The sequence below is a fragment of the Aphelocoma coerulescens genome, chromosome 1 (assembly GCF_041296385.1).
Source record: "Aphelocoma coerulescens isolate FSJ_1873_10779 chromosome 1, UR_Acoe_1.0, whole genome shotgun sequence".
Taxonomy (NCBI): domain Eukaryota; kingdom Metazoa; phylum Chordata; class Aves; order Passeriformes; family Corvidae; genus Aphelocoma; species Aphelocoma coerulescens.
The window spans coordinates 6,307,984-6,320,201 of NC_091013.1; the positions used below are offsets into that span (position 1 = coordinate 6,307,984).

At 43.8% G+C, this 12,218-nt stretch overlaps 1 long non-coding RNA gene across 1 annotated transcript; it reads right to left on the bottom strand.

The window, feature by feature from the left end:
- Positions 1-8,162: 8,162 nt before the first annotated feature.
- Positions 8,163-11,686, bottom strand: LOC138117745 (uncharacterized). Its single transcript, XR_011154838.1, has 2 exons — positions 11,252-11,686; positions 8,163-8,589 (listed from the first exon to the last, which is right to left on the bottom strand). It is a non-coding gene; the product is annotated as an uncharacterized lncRNA (long non-coding RNA).
- Between the last annotated feature and the right edge of the window lie 532 nt (positions 11,687-12,218).

A 12,218-nucleotide genomic window follows, 5' to 3' on the forward strand; every position in this document is an offset into this window, starting at 1 on the left:
AGTCTCCATCCTTGGAGGTATTCAAAAGTTGCCTGGACATGGTCCTGGGCAACTGATTCTAAGTGATCCTGCTTGAGCAGAGGGTTTGGACCAGATGACCTCCATGTACCCTCCAACCATTCTGTGATTCTGTGGTTTGAGTTGCTGGCCAGGGGCTTCTCAAGAGCATTTCACATTTTCAAAGGTTTCAGTATTCAATGTGTTCAAATACTGCATATCAGTCCACCACTGGCTGCCAGCTGGGGGTGCTGAGGTGGCACATCATTTGCAGTAGACTGTTCATCTGATAAAAATTTGCCATGTCATGGTTTGAGCTGCTCAGATCTCACAGTTTTGGTTTGGTGTTATAGTTAAACTGATCTATGGACTGGCTGATCTGAGAGGGACAGTTCTGCCTGGGAAGGTAGAACCAGAGGGGTTATAAGCCATATTCAGCCATGATATCCTGTGAAAGACCCAGCTCTGACCAACAGATTTGCTCTTCTTCAATGTCAAGGTGCATCTCAGGCTTCTTGAGCTCAGTCTCTTCCTGACCCTGAAAGTGGCAGAGTAAAAATCATGGCTCTTTTTAAATGCTACTGATTCATGGCACCAGAAATTATGTGCCTGGTGTTGAAATGGGGATATCTGCCATTATCCTATTCCTCTCTTGCAGGAACACCACAATGATTTACACTGAGTTTTCAGTATCAGCCTCAGGAACACTTCACATGTCACGGAGCTGTGGTCCCAGGATTTCTGCAGACTCGTATCTGCCTTGTTTACCTTAATTTCTAATTTTTGAGGTTTTCCTTCCCCTCACAGCACCTGCAACCCTGTCTGTTTGTCACATGAAAGTAGAGTTTCCAGAGATTAAGACAGTCCCTCAGGAGAAAGGCACAGCTACAGGAAATTGGCACATATGGGCTATTTCCAAAGTTGCTTCCAGTATTTTGCAGCTGTTAATGTGGCACCTTGGTTCAGTCCAGAACGTACCAGTACTAATGCTAGTCCTTGGGAAAAAATAACAAAAGAGGTGAGTGATTTGCCAGCTCATGCTTTCTTCATCCTAAACCACCTGTTTAAATTCATCAGAGCACCAGCAAGCAGCTTTGTGAATTCAAGCCTTTCTACTGAAGGTCAAACAAAATTGATAAAGGCCTTAAAAACCTGAAATTTCAACTTTACTGTCATTATTTTGACTGCCATTTTCCATATGCCTACCCTGTTGAAGGAGGATCTCTGTAAGTTTCTGCACGTTGTGCTGAGAATAAGAAATTATTTTGGTGGAAGAGGTTACAAAGGTGCATATAGGAGGAATTTTTTCTGAGGGTCTGAATATCCTCCATTTAAAGGTTCTGGTTGACCTGTTTGACTGAGACTCAAAACATGCACTGGTGGCTTCTCATTTGTGCACTCAGAGGAGGCAGAACCAAGAGGACACTATGGCTGGTATGGCTAAGGGCAGAAAACAGGCAGGCAGGGGTTCAGCTATTTGTTCTCTAGTGGCTGTTCTCTAGCTTACGTTTGAGCTAAGACTCTCACAGGAGTCTTCAGCCTGTTGCCAGTGCGGCAGATTTCCAATCCACTGTAGCCATCACATAAGAAAACAAAAACTTTAGGTTGAAAAGAAGAATGAGAAACCAGTTCTGGGTCCTTGAGAGGCATAAATGGCAGCTGATCTGAGAGGGACAGCAAGGACTCTCTGCACAGGCTTCTTCTACAAAGGCTCACAGATGGCCTTACCCTGAGGCACCCCTCCAGCCATGGACAAGCACACACCCCAGTGGGCTGTGCTGGATGAGAAAGGTTCAGTACGTCAGGTCTTTGTGGTGGCCACGTTCTCTCCCCAGCACGAAGGATCCGCTCAGTGCGGGGGCAAGCTCTGGCCGTGGGCAGATGTCCTGCAGCCAGGCAGAGCAGCAGGGGAGGTGGCTGTGGTGGCAGTGACTGCTCTTCTGCTAGTTGTCCATCTTTTTCAGGTCTCTCATCAGCAAGCCACCTTCAGTGCCTCTGGATTTGCCTATACACTCTTCCAGACAGAGGTTACATGGAGCAGAGGAGAGTGGAGCCGTGACAGATCCAAGGGTCCCCAGGAGGGACAGCAGTCACAGGGTCCACCATTTGTCCCAGCTGCTTGCAGAGCTTGGCATGGCACCCAAAACCAGCCAGGGGAGGTGTTTTGCCCAGCACTGTCACCCACCAGCACAGACATTCCTTCAGAGAACATCTCTCCCTGATGTCTTTTATCCCCCCAACGAGCCCAATCCCAACCCGTGCCCTGCGTGTGCCCAACTGCTCACCGTGAGTGAAACCAGGGAGCGATTTAGCGATCCTGCATGCAGGCTGGGACAGATCCTCCCGTCTTTATTCGCTGTGAGTTGTGCTGTAGGCAGTTACAGTCCCACGGAAATCAATGGGATAATGAATACTAATTAGTGGCAAGCCACAGTGGGGGAATCTGGCAAAACATCTGTCCTTGCCCCAGGAGTGGGAGTTCCTCAGGTCCCTGCCATTGTCACGCAGTTCGGGGGGCCCTCACGAGCCTGGGGAAAGCCAGATTTTGAATATTTACAAGCAGCATAAAAATTGGCCCCAGAAATCACTTTCTCATCAGTTTCACTAAGCCCTAATTATAATGTAAATTGCAAAATTGGAAGGAATTCAGAGACGAGCAACAAATACGACTAAGGGGATTGGAGGATTGATTTATGAGAAAAGATTAAAAGACCTAAGAATTATGCAGTTTGACTAAATGATGACCATGGGCCTGATCTTGCAAACTTTTCTCAGACATGGCTCTCCACATTAAAGAGCAAGCACGACTTAAAAATATCTACCATCTCCTCCAGTGAGAAGTTGTGCATATCAGTATCCCAACCTAAGACAGAGGGGAGCATTAGTTTTCATCTTGCAGCTAGTGAAAGTAAAAAATTCCAGTACAAAGCTCAAAGACTGTTTTCATTTATAGAGGGTGTTGTATGTGGAAAAAAAAAAAAAAAAACAACCCAAAACCAAAACCAAAAACCCAAACCAGAATTTATTCACATCAGAAATAAATAGGAGTTATGTAAATACATGAGGTCTGAAAATGACCAGTGAAACAGGAGTGATAGAAAAATGATGCTTTTCACATGGCAGGCTGTTAAATGTCTTTATTTGTACCTTTCTGAACTGATGAATTGTACATTTGCATGAGTTCTACACAGCTTTTGGTGTTTCTGAGGATCTACTTAAGCTGTAGAAAACATTCTAGAGATGTCACAGGACCAAGCATACAAAGCAATTCAAATGACAGAAGAAAACAATAGGAAAGTGAGAGATGCAGCACCTCAAAAGGAGAGATGCAACACCAAGTCCTAAACTGTCTTCTTGCCCCATGACATGGCTGTGTTTGAAAAACCAAAGTGCAGTAGTATATCACTTACCAAAGCATGGTTTCAATACTGTTTTAATAATCATCACAAAATGAAATAAATAAGATTTATCATGATTGGCAAGTAGGTTGTCCTAAAGAAAAAATTAGGTAGTATTTTCTTTAAAGTTGTATTGAAATAGCTTCCTTCTGAAAAAACAACTTTCTCTTTGTTAAATTTGGGAAACATCAGAACCTTCAACTTATACAGTTTTTTCTCAATTAAAAATGAACCTAGTTTAAAGTGTCAGGTGAATCAGAATTAAAACAAACATTGAATAAAAAGTAATGAAATCAGAAGCAACCCCAAAACTCATATTGATCAAAATGTAGTAAAAAGAAAAAAAAACCCCACACTTCTGTTGTTTGGCTCAACCTGAACAAAATTCCACTCATTTTTTACCTGTCTGTCCATCTCTCAAATCCATCACTCATCGGGCTCTTGCTTTGGTAGCTAATCTCCCTGTTGTGCCAGAGCCTGGCTTGGACAAGGATTCAATGCATGACACTGGCTCTGCAAAATAGGGTGCACGTAAATAATGCCTCCAATCTTGGCACAGCAACTGAAAATTCTCACAGTGCTGGTCCCTAAACCAAACCTGGCCCAGAGACATCTGTCTGAGTCCACATTGCAATGGAGAAGGCAAGTTCCCAGCATCTCCAGGAACAGCCTCAGTGATTCAACAGATTCATATTTATATCAGCAAGCAGAGAAGAAGTAATGCCTATTTCAGAGACCCTGGAGCAAAGAAAAAAACCCGCATTATCTTTCCCGAAAACCTCACAGCTGCTTATCTGAAGCAGTTCATGACAGTGAAAGAAGTGGATAAACGTTTCATGTAATGCTGCAATGAGATTTTTAAAGGCAGGCATGATTTCACTTAGGCAAGCAAGGGAAGGGTGAGTCAGCAGATGATTTTGTAAGAGCGACCCACAGCTGGCTCCAGTGTGGTGGCTCCAATGTGGCCAGCAAGGCAGGATGGCTGGTGGGCTGGAAGGGTGCCAGCTGTGACCCCGACCTGCCAGGACACAGCCACCAAACCAACACGGAGAGAAACAACACCTGAGAAAACCTGCTGTGGCAGGGAAGGCAAATGCCATGGTAGAAAAACACCAAAGAGTCTTTGTAAGCCAGGGTAGGTCCCCCATGGTCTTCATCCTCCCTCCCATGGCTGCTTCCTATTGCATCTCTCTGAATCCCACAAAACTTCCTCTTATGGAGTGAGAAGAAGATGAAGAGGGAGAGAAAGGCTCTAGGAGGCCTGGGAGCTGATGACCCCCTTCCCAGCTCCTCTTTCACACAAGTCTGGGTCCCCCTTACCCCATGGGACAGGGCTGATGACCAGCTGGTGCCAGCCTTTCCCCACCCACCATAGTGCCTGGTTGGAGCCAGCTGCTCTAGAACTGCCTGGGAGCCACGGTACAGCAGCCCCATCCAACCCCCAGGCAATGCTGACACAGTTCTATGCAGGATTCCCACCCAGGAGACCAGTGGAGTTGCAGGGAATGATGCCACGACATCTGAAGAGTAGGTGAGAGATGCAGCACCCAAATGAAGGGCAAGAAGGTGTCCTCCATCCCTCTCCGAGCTCAGGGACATCAGGGCCTCCTCCCTCTGTCCCTGTGCTGCAGGAGAAAGCAGGAACAGCCAGGGGGGAGGCATCAGGGTCTCTTGTCACAGATCTGCACAGCCACTGTTCCATGGAGGGAGGCGATGGAAGGAGGAACTGAGAGGCACAGCCTCTACAGACCACAGAATTCTACCTGTGGTCTGTAGACTGAAGCTTCATCCAGGCTTTTTTCCTGCTCACCATCCTTTATTCACATCCCACTGGCATAAATATCCTACATAAGTGTGTTCTGCCTCACATCTGTCCCAAACACGAGCAACACCTCAGCCAGCCCCAGGATACTCATGAGGTAACATCGAAACACCTTCAGTGAGAGAAAAGGAAGCAGTGAATAGGGGATGGTGAGCAAGATGAAAAACTGGATGAAGCTTCAAAAAAAACTGTGGATTTGTTCACAAAATTTGGGGGGTTTGTCAACCCTAATTTTTATAATAACCCGTGCTTTGAAGTACATTTTGCCATGTGAACTCTGATAGGTTTTCACGCCTTAGTCTGATACTGCTGTTCTACTCGATATTTTCTCTGGTTATTCCTGCACAGGTTCACACTCACCATTGCATTTCTTTCTTTTTTTTTTTTTTTCCCCCTGCCTTGCAAGAAACTCATAATCAGCCTCCCTGAAAAACTCTGCAGTTCAAGAGTGCCATCTTGAGGCGTCCTACGTATAAGGACTGTGTGCTGATTGAACCTCGAGTATTCAGGGAGTTATTTACATTTAAAATATCATTTTAAAAGGCATGAGCATGTGTATAGAGGGGCAGTTCATTTCTGCTGTATATTACCTGGAGTTAAGGGATCTAGCCAACAGAAATGTCACCCACAGTCAAGATTTTCAAAAGCAAACAACACTAGTGACTGCTCTGCTTTGGGATATAGTACTTGAAATGCCTCAGGAGATACCTGGGGTTCAGACTGTGCTCAGTTCCAGCCATCTGAAACATCAATGAACTTGCAAAGTATTTTAAGCCATATTAAAATGAATAATTATTGTGAAAATGAATAATTATTATTGTAGTGTTTTTTTTCTATAAGATGCGTGTTTGTGCATTTAATTTAAGTTAAAGGCAATGTCAGAGGCCAAATAAGACTTTGGCTTTCAAAACGATTTTAAGTCTGCATGGGGAGAATATTGCTTTAGATATTCCCATGCTTTAAAATGAAGGAGAAACCTTTGTGCTTTGGAGTATAAGCTTAGGGATTATTATGAACTCTTTCTGCTTCTACAGCATAGTCCAGACACCAGTAATTTATCCCTGCAGGAGAGCAAACAGGCAGATTGTTACAACAAATCATGCATAGGTCGAGAATTTACCGTTGAAAGTGGGATGTTGCTTTTCATTCTTCCTGCTGTAGCTGCCAGGTGGCTTTGGGCTTGGGAAAAGGATGTGTGCCAGCAGGTTCACAATGAAGTGCCCTAAGGATGAGGTGCCACAGGAAACCAGAGAGCCTCAAAAATACGCATTGCTAGCACCACAAATAACCCCATGTTTCCTTGTGATACTTTTCATTTGGAAGCTGAGCAGAAACATAAACCTCTCTGAAGTGATTGCCCATGATGTACATCGCCCAGTTATCAGCACTATCAAAGCTGCACAAGTATGTTTCTTTTGGTATTTTTACAAGAATTTTAGATTGCATTAGATGGGAAGTCCTAAAACTGTGAATTTGACTGAAGTCCAGAAGAAAAGCAATCTACCTCCAGCTACGTAAGAGTCAGTCTACAGGAAGAAGTCCTGCTTGTTTTCCAGCAGCAGCAGACTGCAGCAGAAGGTAATTTTATCCTCAGCGTTTAGTACAGCTACAACACATCTCACAAAAGAAATCCAGTATCGGCTCTGATCATCCTTAAACTATCAGGATCTGAGTCATATCCCGGTCTGGAAGGAGGAGTGGGTAAGAAACTAATTTCCCTTTCACAGCAAAGAAAACCACAAATTTAAATTATTTTTTTTCTTGCTCAGAAGCCCAAAATACCTTGCCAATAATCAGTGAAGTTGTGTCAGATCTTCTGAACAGGGTGGGAGCACCTTGGGACAGCCCATGGACTGCACTTCTCACACAGACCTCCTTGTGCTGCTGGCCAGGGCAGCGCTGGGATGACTTGGGCTGAAAGAGAGGATTTTTTGATAGTCCAACAGAGGACAGCCACAGTCGAGGGCTTAGAGCAAATGAGGTCTATCTCCACAAAGAAAGGCCATTTTGGAGATTTAGATTGTCTTAAAACTATTGACAGAGAATAAATGCCTGATTCTGGGTGTAGCCTGTGTTATTAATTGAGGACTAACACGCTGCTGAGCATGAATGGCGCAGCAGAGTCTGTGTGAGTGAGAGATCGCTGAGACTGAGCTGGGAGCTGGTTCACTTGGAAACTATGGCTTGGGAATGAGCCAGGTGTCTATTTTGGGTCTCTTCATAGGCTGGAATTGCCTGCAGTCAAGCTGGACTCCTTTCTAGGACAAGCCAAAATGCTGCTCTGTCTTCTGGAGGAGCAAAGAATAAGAACAGTGCAATCACTAAAAAGGTTTCAATTTAGTTGACTCTTAGCTCTGGGGATGTTCAAATAATTTTAAGCTTGCTACTGTAATTTTTATGATAAATTTCCAGTGACAATTGGGAAGCTAATCAAAAGGCTCAGGAAGATTTACACAAAAGTTAATTCTGCAGTTTAATCAACTACTGAAACATTTTGAATGTGGAAGTTTTGACAATTATTTAGCCAAATGTTACATTTACATTTGCCAATGAGGGATGAAATTTGAGTACATGTTAATATCCTTTTGAATGTTTCACAAAATCTGCATTAATCAAGGTACTACTAAGTTGTCTTTGAAGTTTTTTGTTTTGCAGTGACTGCAGTGCATCATAACATATCTTACGTGGGCTGTAAAAGGATGACACTGTGTCCTGTCACATCTTCAAGTTGTATTCTAAGCAAGTATTTTTGCCTGTGTTAGTATGAAATCTAAATGTTCTGGAAAATTGTAATTTAGGAGCCTTTTTTGTTTATCTTATTCTGTACTTTCTTAAGATATTTTAGGCACTTAACATTCATATGTATGCCTTTCTACAAACTTGATTTATAATTATAAATCAAAAATAATTAGTGCTGCCTTCTAAAAGGATTCACACAATTAAAATTTTAAAGTTTTTTCTGTGAAAGATAATAAACTTTATTCTCTGAAGAGATAAATGGATAAAAGAAAAAGAAGACTTGCTTTACAACCACTGGCCAAAGACTAACTACTGACAGTGATTGGGGTGGTTTTCCCAGATTATGTTAAAAAATGGGACTGAAGGACACACATCAGGAGAAAATCATTTCATTGGAAGGAGAACAGCAGCTTGTCTGTCTTGAGTTAAGCCATCACTGCAGTGATTTGGAATGGTAAATGCAGGAACATTCCGTGGATATAGTTGTGAGGTAAGAAAACCATTAGCGGTTTCAGAAGATATTTCTGCCAGGGACATGCAGATCATTTTTTTTTTTAATTCCTGCATGTGTAAGAAGTATTTCCAGGAGAATTTAAATAGCATCACTTGCTTGAGAGCAAACTGTTGGAGCTCCTGCAATGAGAACAGAATATGGAAATTAACAATAGAAAAGAAAACTGTTGTTTCAAACACTCTCTCCATGCATTGGGAAACACAGAGCTCTCCCCCAGTGCTGCCATCAGCAAATGCCAGCTGCACATTGTGAAATGCTGGGTATAGCTCTGTGATAAGCTCATGTACATATTTCTCTGCTTTAGGCAAAGAAACTTTAGGAATGGGACCTAAAAGAAGGATTGTCCTTGAATGAACTCTGAAAAAATAAAGCCATATAGAACCTGTATGTAATCTTCTTACCTTTATGCTTTTTTTTTTTTTTAATCTAGTTGTAAAGTGAGATGCCAGGTTCACCTGCCTGAAGGTCTAGAGTTGGAGAAAGCTGAAGAGGAATGTAAGCAAAAATACCTAGCCAACCTCATGAGCAAATAAGTGAGAAAATCATTACAGAGAGAGCGTGTGTGCACATGCAAAATTTTGCCATGTGAATGATGGTATATATAAATACATACATGCTACATTGCAGCTGAAGGCACGATTGTTCTACAGTCAACCCCAAAATTGCACAAACGGGAACTTGCAAGTGTGTGCAGGCTGTGAATTCCTCGTGGTGTGAGGAGGCACCATGAGTGTTACCTTCACCTACACCAGGCATCAGCCAAGCCACCCATGATACAAAGCCAACAATATCAGTTCAACCCAGATTGAAAGAAAAAACCTAATTGTAAAGCTGTCCATATTAAAAAAAAAAAAAAAAAAAAAAAAAAAAAAATGTGTCTCTGTGTGCAACATCAGCTGTCTTGAGAGGATTCAGTGTTTCTGAGTAAAAACACCAGTGCTGGAGCTCTCCAACCTCACCCCTTGTAGCAGGGCTGGTGCCTTCCCCAGCTGGGCACTTTGCACCAAATCCACAGCTGTGGACGTGGTGATGGGGACAACAGCCACAGACTAGGGGACAGAAGGGAAAAAGCCATACAGAAAGCTGTGCATGCCTTCTTCCTTTGCTAATTTTCAATCTTACCCTGGGGGAAGATGTTCAGTTTGCCTGTTAAAAAGCTGAAGATCCAGATGGGAGCAAGGCAGTAAGCAAGACGGCTGTGGCTGCTGGCATCCCTAAAGCAGAGCCACTTATTCTTGTTCAGAAACAGTTTTGACAGTGTTAAAACGAAGGGAGGCAGAGGAAGTTTGCTGAACACTTCTTCCATCTCTGTGGCCATCAGTGGGGCTGATAGTAATTGTAGGAAATTAGTGCAGAAAAAAGCAGCTGCAAACACAAGCACAGCCTCAAGCTATCAAAGTGACTCCTGAGTATTATTTTTTTCTCTCTGGAGAGGACTGCCCAGTCTCCCAGGAAACCAAGTTTGGCTACATCCTCCTCCTACCTTTCATGTAATGTCAATAACTATTTATAATTGTTTTTTCTTCACATACAGTCAGAATACACATTAACTCCAGGCAGCAGTTTTTTTCTTTTCAAAGTCGGTGGAAACACAGGTTTCAATTTCCTCCCCGTTTCTGCTTTATGATTAATACACATCTCCTTTGCAATGGCTCATATGCTGTCACTTTTGAACAGAAGAGCACTAGGGAACTTCCAACTTGGAAATTAATTACAGGAATAAAGGCTTCTCTGCCTATTTTCTAATTATCCCTTTCTTTGTTAATGCCAAATAATGCCTTTAGCAGCTTCCTGGAAAAAGTCTCATTGATCCCACTCTGTGATTATGGTGCTTTTATCTCCCATCTGTGCTGTGAAAGCTACAGACCCTCCATTTCCAAAGCAAAAACCTCCATGATTAAAATCATTAGTACAAACAATAACATAAAATAAAGAAAGCTGTACAGGTACATGATGCAAGCCATACACAAGGCAGCCTTATCTAGTCATGGATGAAGGAGGGGGAAAGAAAAAGACATGACTCTGTGACTGAAGGACAAATTAGACTTTAAACTAACCTAAGAAATTTTGCAGACACTAGAAAACTCCCAGGCATTAAGAGTCCACTGGTGAGATGGCTGAACAAAGGTCATGTCCCAGCCAAGGCTGAGCTCTGGAGCAAAGCAGTTGTGCTGCTTCACTGCTCACATTTGCTCTTTGCTAACCTCAGTTGCAGAAGGGGCTCTCACAGGTCAAGGTGCCATGCATGTCCACTCTGGCTTGGCCCAAAAAGTTGGGAGAGCAAGTAGGATCTCAGGGATGGAGCTGGAATTGAGATGGATGATAACCTGAGACCAGAGCCAAGAAGAGAGGAGGTCTTGCCAAGCTCAGGGATCAGGACAGGAGCACCCTGGGGTGTCAGCCACGGGAGGTAGCAGCAGCTCCACATTCTGTCTTTCCACCTCCCCCTGCCCAGCACAGGGAACCAGCAGGGATGAAGTGATTGGGTTTTTACAAATTATTCAATCACCATCCAGCTTTGCCAAGTGCCTCTGAGAGGAGGTTTTCATGCACAGTGACTTTTGACCAGAGCCCAGAGGAGGGCAGAGATCCCAGCGTGGCATCTCCCTGCACCCATGGCAAGCACCTGATGGCTGCTGCTGCACTTCTCCAGTGAGATATTCCCTCCTGCTGGGAGCAGCCTGTGCTCTGGGAGCAGGCACTTTGCAGGAAGAGCAGAGGACAGCCTGTGCTTGCTTGGAACGCCTCCACCCCTCCTGCCACACCTTGTTCTGTACCCACCTGCCAGAGCCTCCTGGGGACGCCAGGGCAGGGCCAGCAGCAGGGCCAGGTGGGCTGGAAGAGCTGGATTCCCAGGACAGAGCTGTCAGCACGCTCCAGGGATCTGCCAAAGTTATGAAACTCACAGAAAAGCGCACGTGTGTCATTTCTCGCCGCATGCACCTCATGTCAGACCTTGCTCTCTTTTTTTGCTTTCTCTTGATTTTGGCTCCACAACTCCTTGTTCTCTAGTTTGTTCTCATGATCCTTTGAGTTGTGCCATGTGCTCTGAGCTGCTTGCAGAAGAGCTGGCTAACAGCTCCTGTTTTTCCTCCCAGTGTGATTTAACCATGGAGAGCTGGAGGGGATGATGTTTGTGCAGGTTAGTGACCTGGAGGCCTGGAAGCACTGCTGCAAGCCTGGAGGATGATGAACTGTTGTGTAATAGAGAGTCCAAAAAAGTACACTGAAAGCTGAATTACAAACACCTGGGTTGGCTTTCCATTGCTTCCCTGATATTTTTTTTTGCCACTACGGAAGAGGCTAAAGCTTTTCCAGGGGAAATACTAGCAAAATGTCATGGAGCATCATAAGTAACACAGCACTGGGTTCCCCTCTCAAACAGGACCTCAACAGCTCAAAAACAGCTTCAAAGAAATCACATAATGGCAGCAACAGCAGCAATAAATGTCTGATAGAGCAACTGGAGAAAGTTCCGTGAATTTTAAGACAATGTGGGCTGTCAAAAAAGAAAAGGAATAAACCTCCCATGTGTTTAAGTGTTCATTATGCAAAAAATTCTATCTTTTTTGGCAATTTCTTGAAGGTCTTGATGTTTCTTGGGTTTTCTTCAAAGAAGATCCACAGAAACCAGTCAGAAAATGAGCACATTCCTTGTAATACCTAAAATTAACAACTGTGAGGCCCCAGTCTAGACCTGATGCACTTCTTTAAAATTAGGTTGGCCTGCACCTTTCATTTATTTACT